Raw genomic sequence first — 6904 nt, 5'->3', positions numbered from 1 at the left:
TTTTAATATATTAGTTCGGATGACTATTAGTTCGGAGCAAAATTTTTCAAACAAGCAATGGACTATTAGTCCGGTGGGACTAATAGTCCAAGCCCACCCCTTAATCCTTTCAAACAAACACCTTCAAAACAAACACAACCATATAGGACTGCTAATCTCACAATGGGAGGAAATTGATAGTCCTCTGTGATTACTATTAGCAATGTCATGCTATTTTAGGCCAAGTTTGGGAAGTCCCAAATAATCCATCTTTTTATCTTTTTATTTTTTTTTCATCACATCACCTCTCTACTTTTCTGCACATCTTTTCGTAAAAAGACAAAAAGTACACTTATTTTGGTCATCCCAAACAACCCCTTACTACAAACAAACCTGATCTAAGTGGGACCCACGAATTACTATTCCAATTCCTCTCTCAAAATCCTAATAAAACATAGTCTAGGTGTGCAATTAAGACAGGTTTGATCGGATCGAGAGTTTATCTAAATTTAGCTCGAATTATGTTGAGAATTATCCAATCTCACTCATGCTTAATTTGTAGTCCAAACTTGTTTAAAAATCTAATTGTGGTGAGAAATTTCCAAACTTGCTCATGTTTAATTTGCAGTCCAAACTTGTTTAAATTGTAACAAATCAAACTAAGCTTTTAAATTTTTTCATATCAAACCCAATACTTTAAATTTTATAAGCAATAATTTCAACTATCTATCCATTTCCGTTAAGTCATTTAACAAATTATTTTTTTTTAAAATATTTGTGGATGGCATACTGGCATTTGTCCTTTATTTTTTTTATTTTAAAAAAACAAATCTTAATTTTAAACTTCTCACACTATGTCCAAACAACAATGATTGGGACTTTTTTTTTTTAAGACCCCCACAATTCCTTTTAGATCTCAATCATTGATTGTGCAGGTCCCATACATACATGAGTGAGTCTCATAAATACATCTTGAAACTTACACATACCTAACCACCTGGAACAACCCTCCTTTATTCCCATCCCAGGCCACCACATCTCCTTCCCCACCATGACCACCCGCCACTGCTATCATCCCCCCAACTTCCAGCAATTCTACATTCTTTTCCCCCACACACCCACAGCAGTTCCCTCACACAGCCAGATCGATCGATAGATTGATACGAGATCCCCACAAAAGTTAGAACAATAATTCAACATAAAATTCGAACAAAATCACTTGATTTGAACAAATATTGTCCATTTCTTTCTTTGAAAATATGTTTGAAATCCATGGTGGGTCTTGACGGAAATGGGGAGAAAAAATTGTAGCACTTATTCATGGTTTCGTTAGTTACACAATTGAGGCTGTATTTAGATATGAATTTAGATAGAAATTTGAAAAAGAAAAGTAAAAAAGTAAAATTTGAATGAATATAACTACATTTCACCGACATTTTCTCTTTCTCTTTCCCTTTCTCTTTCCAAATATATATCAAAATTCATGATTCAAACATACCCTAAAGATTTTGGTGATGGGAAAAAGAGGAGGTAGCAGCTGATCTGGGTGGTTGGTTGGATTGCCTGGTGTCTCTACTCATGTCTCACTCAAGTTTTTGTCCAAAGTCTGCATCAAATTAAAATATATATTGCTTGAATCCTAAAATGATTTTGGACTGTTGAGTTTGCTCAAATTACACCCCTGATTAGAGCCAAATTTCAAGAGTAATCACCAAATAGAAATAGGGAGGGTGCCAACTTGAGCAACTAGAGTTTAACTCTTAAAATTTTAGAGGTTAGCGACTCTAAGCAATCTAAATTCTATTGTTAAAATATATAATTACATCGAATAAACACAAAATATGCCTATAAAATACCAATTATTTTTATACAGCAAGACTTAATCATATTGCAATGTAATTAATTCTAATGTTTGGTGTGTATAACTCAAATTAATTTTTTTTATATGGTCCCTATTTGCAATTTTTTTTCTTCTTTCCAGAAAGTGTACTGTATTGGTTTATGACAACTCGAGTTAAATTTTTTATGTTAATTCAAGTAAATCCCTCTATACTTCAAGCTGAATTTGAGCAGACCCCCAAGCAGAATTCTTTTTATGTTAATTCGGTTAAGTTGCAGCACCAAGACGAAATTTGCAGAAACAGTAAAAAATGTGTAAGATCACACACTTATCTAACCAATAACCCAACCACAACGATGACAAAAAATTGAGAGGAAATTTTAGTCCCCCAAATTATCACTCAATAATTAATTCGACTTCTATCCTTTTATTATACTAATTTTACATTTAAATTATTCGATTTTGGATCAATTTTTGTAATATAGATTTTTACCAACCCAGTATTCAACTTACTACTAATCGATCAGTCATATGGAAATTTATTAAGTGAATAAACTAGTTGCAATTGCTATGAAAGAGACCGAGAATAAATTAGAAAATTTGGACTCAATTAGTTTCCCTAGAACTCGCTCAAGATAAGTACATAAACTATAACTCAGTAGTGCAAAAAAAAAAAGTGCCTAAAGCAATTTATTTCTTGACTTCCACACAAGCTCTTTTTCTTCTATTTTTGAGTATAATATTAGGTCAGTTCAACATTCATGTAGCTAGATTCTTTCCAAGAACTTCCCTAAAGCTAAAGATCGAAGATAAGGGAATCGTTTGGGGGAAATAATACTACAGTGCTAACAGTAAAAAAAAAATTACAAAATCATAGAAAAATATTATATTTTAATTATTAAAGTGTATAAAGTTTTTCATTGATTTGTAATTTTTTTTTTTTTTTTTTTTTTTGATTGATACACTGCACTGTTATTTCCCCATTAGTTTTTCTTCACTAATTAAGACACAAAACCTCAGCCTGTACTGGACTCAAGTCAACCATCATTTTACCTTTGAGAAAATTACATATATGGGACCCAATTACAAAGACTTCCAAGTTCAAAGTCTACGAAGACTTCCAAGTTCAAAGTCTATATAGGATAAACAATATGGGTACCATTGGAAAATTTGTGTATAAATTAGAGCCTTGAAACACCCATTAGTTATCCACCAAAGGAGGGGGAAAAAAAGGAAGCAATGGGACCTTTAGAGAAACTACTCTGCTTTTTTTCGTTAGTCTTGTTTGTTACACCCTTTTCTTCAACCATTAAAGTTGCTTCTGCTTCTGCTAAAGAAGCTAATGCTCTCCTCACATGGAAAACCAGCCTGCAAAGTGCAAACAATTCACTGCTAACTTCATGGGTCCTTCCACCCCGTGATAATGGCTCAACAAATGCAAGTCCCTGCAATTGGTTTGGAGTTTCTTGCAACCTTGATGGAAGCGTCATTAGATTGAACCTCACAAGTTCAAGTGTAAATGGTACGCTCGACAACTTTTCTTTTTCATTGTTTCCCAATCTTGCATATATCGAGCTCAGCAACAACAAATTCTTTGGTGTCATCCCACCTCTAATTGGTTCCCTCACCAAACTCATCTATCTTGATTTGTCCACCAACCAGTTCTCAGGAATCATCCCACTAGAAATCGGCCTGCTAACAAATCTTGAAACTCTCCACTTGTTCCATAATCAGTTGAATGGCTCAATTCCTCAAGAGATAGGTCAGTTAAAGTCTCTAATTGAGCTTGCTTTGTACACCAACAGTCTTTCCGGTCCCATTCCTACTTCTTTAACCAATTTGAGAAACTTGACTCATTTATATCTTTATCAAAATGATCTTTCTGGTTCCATTCCTCCCGAAATGGGAAACCTAGTCAGTCTTGTTGAGCTCGACATGGATGGCAACAATCTCACAGGTTCTATTCCTTCCACATGGGGAAACTTGAATAACCTAACTATGTTGCACTAGTTCAACAATTCCCTATCCGGTTCCATTCCCCAAGAGATAGGACAGTTGAAATCACTAAAGAGCCTAGCCTTTCATACCAACAATCTTACAGGCTCAATCCCAACATCTTTAGGTGATTTGAGCTCTCTAACCAAACTAGACCTTTGGAATAATCAACTCTCTGGTCCAATTCCTAAGGAATTAGGGAACTTGTAGTCCCTCATTTATCTGGAATTGAGTTCAAATCAACTTAGTGGTCCTATTCCAACTTTTTTAGGTGATTTGACCAATTTAGAAATTCTAAACCTCCGTTCCAACCGACTATCCAACCGCATTCCACAAGAATTTAGCAATTTGAAAAAATTGGTTCAGCTAGTAATGGATGAAAATCAATTTTCTGGGAATCTTCCAGAGCTTTGCCAAGGTGGTAAACTTCAATACTTCACGGTGCACCACAATCAGCTCACAGGTACAATCCCTAAAAGTCTGAGAAACTGCTCAAGCTTAGCCACAGCCCGCTTTGAGGGAAACCAACTCAGTGGAAAAATATTTGAAGATTTTGGCACTAATCCAAACCTGGTCTACCTAGATCTGAGTAACAATAATTTTTATGGTGAATTCTCAAAAAATTGGGGAATATTCCCAAATTTGACACTCCTAAAAATAGCAAGAAATAGCATCACTGGTAGCATTCCACCAGGGTTTGGAAAGTCAACACGGCTAGAACGACTTGATTTATCTTCAAATCGTTTAGTTGGGGAGATCCCAAAGGAATTTGGAAAGTTGACTTCTTTGGAGTGGCTGATTTTGGCTGATAATCAGCTTTCGGGTTGGATACCTCAAGAACTCAGATCACTAACTAAGTTGTCGAAACTTGATCTATCCACAAACAAATTTAGTGGGCCAATACCAGGTATTTTGGAGAATTATCGAAATCTGTTTTACTTGAACCTGAGCAACAACATGTTCAACCAGAAAATTCCACCACAGATTGGTAAGTTATTTCAACTAACCGAGATGGATCTGAGTAGTAACATTCTCATTGGAGAAATACCATTAGAAATCACAAATTTGCAAAGCTTGGAGAAGTTGAACCTCTCGCACAATAAACTCTTTGGTCTCATTCCAAAGAGTTTTGAAGGTATGCGTGGCTTGGCGTATGTTGATGTATCGTACAACCAGTTGCAAGGTCCTATTCCCATGAGCAACGCCTTCATCAATGCATCAATAGAAGCATTGCAAGGGAACAAAGGTCTGTGTGGAAATGTCAAAGGCTTGCAGCCTTGCAAAATTCCTTCTGCAATGCACAAACACACTCTAGAAAAGGGGACACTTGTTCTTATAATCGTGCTCCCTCTTGGTGGAGCACTCTTACTGTTAGGTGCATTCATTGGACTTTTCATCGTCTTCGATTCAAGAAAGAGAAAGTCACAAGTTGAAAAGAGTGACACCCAAAACCCAAATGAAGATCTGTTATCAATATCAATACTCGATGGAAGAGCAATGTACAATGACATTGTAAAAGCTACCAAGGATTTCGATGCCACATATTGCATTGGAAAAGGAGGATACGGAACTGTCTACAAAGCGAAGTTACCATCGACTAATATAGTAGCTGTGAAGAAACTTAATCCGTTATCCGAGAGGGCTGATAGGAAAGATTTCTTAAATGAGGTAAGGGCATTGACAGAAATTAAGCATCGAAACATAGTGAAGCTTTTTGGGTTTTGTTCGCATGCTCGATACTCTTTTCTAGTTTATGAGTACCTCGAAAGAGGTAGTTTGGCTGCAATTTTCGACAAAGATGAAGAAGCTAAAGAATTGGATTGGCCAAAGAGGGTGAATATTATTAACGGTGTGGCCAATGCTTTATCATACATGCACCATGATTGCACACCGCCCATTGTTCACCGAGACATTTCCAGCAACAATGTTTTAATTGATGAGGACTACGAGGCTCGTATTTCGACTTTGGCACTGCCAAGCTTTTGAAGCTAGATTCCTCTAACTGGAGTACATTTGCAGGCACATACGGATATGTTGCACCAGGTAAACATAGTTTTATGCTCTATTAAATTGACATAGAATTTGAAGTGTAACAAAACATGTGCATGATCATGTCTCTCTTTTTGCAGAGCTTGCTTACACAATGAAGGTAACTGAAAAGTGTGATGTTTATAGCTTTGGTGTGTTGGCACTGGAAGTGATCAAAGGAAAGCATCCGGGAGACTTCATCACCTCCTTGTTGACCCCAACTGTTGAGAACATACAGCTAAAGGATGTGTTGGACCAACGCCTTTCACCTCCCTCCCCTCAAGTTGAGGAGGTAGTGATGCGTAGTGTAAAATTGGCAATTGCATGTTTGCATGTCAATCCAGAATCTAGGCCAACCATGCACATTGTTTCTCAATTGCTATCCACCTAAAATATTCCGTAGAGCCTCACCTATGTGCATAGAATTACTGCCCATAAAAATGCACAGAATTGATCGCTTTCTATTCTGCATATTTTTCCGTGCACTAATTTTGTGCGCTTAGCAAGACTCAAGACTCATAAACTTGTGCACTGATAGTGCAAAGCTATTTTGTTTAGTATGGATATGTTAGATATTAGATAAAACCCAATCTTCTCTATTACCTAACACAATATACTTTTTATGCAGGGAGTTTTATTGTAAAAATAAATATTGAAGAGTGAAAATCAATAAAATAAGAGGTGTAGCCTTGGGGTTTTTGTGCAGTGTGTGTATGGTAGTAGCCGAACCACACACACATGGTGTGGCTTATCTCTTTATTGTCATCTTATTTTTCTTGTTTTGTTCTGTTTTATTTTATTTTTATTTTTTATTTTTCTTGAATATAAACCTTGTAGCACCAAAAAATGTTGGATTCTTTTATATTGATTTGAAAAGGCGATGTTGGAATGCTATTTTCCATTGAATAATTATGTATAAATTGCCAAAATGGTTCAAATTTGATGTCGGTGGTGGTGAGTTTGTGGTGGTGATTCTAGGTTTGATGGTGATTTGAGATTTGCTGAATAGGGAGGGAGGTGGTGGTTGGAGGGGAAGGAGGTGTAAAGCGATTAACATGTTAG

General features: G+C 36.2%; 1 pseudogene across 1 annotated transcript; it reads left to right on the top strand.

Moving 5' to 3' along the window:
* The first annotated feature begins 3020 nt into the window (after positions 1-3020).
* Positions 3021-6079, top strand: LOC114315475 (uncharacterized; annotated as a pseudogene). Its single transcript, XR_014364820.1, has 2 exons — positions 3021-5857; positions 5944-6079. The product of XR_014364820.1 is annotated as an uncharacterized LOC114315475 (transcript).
* The last annotated feature ends 825 nt before the right edge of the window (positions 6080-6904 follow it).

This window comes from Camellia sinensis, chromosome 3 (genome assembly GCF_055761805.1).
Source record: "Camellia sinensis isolate YWXY chromosome 3, ASM5576180v1, whole genome shotgun sequence".
In the NCBI taxonomy this organism is placed as follows: domain Eukaryota; kingdom Viridiplantae; phylum Streptophyta; class Magnoliopsida; order Ericales; family Theaceae; genus Camellia; species Camellia sinensis.
This window is presented reverse-complemented; position numbering and strand designations above follow the sequence as displayed.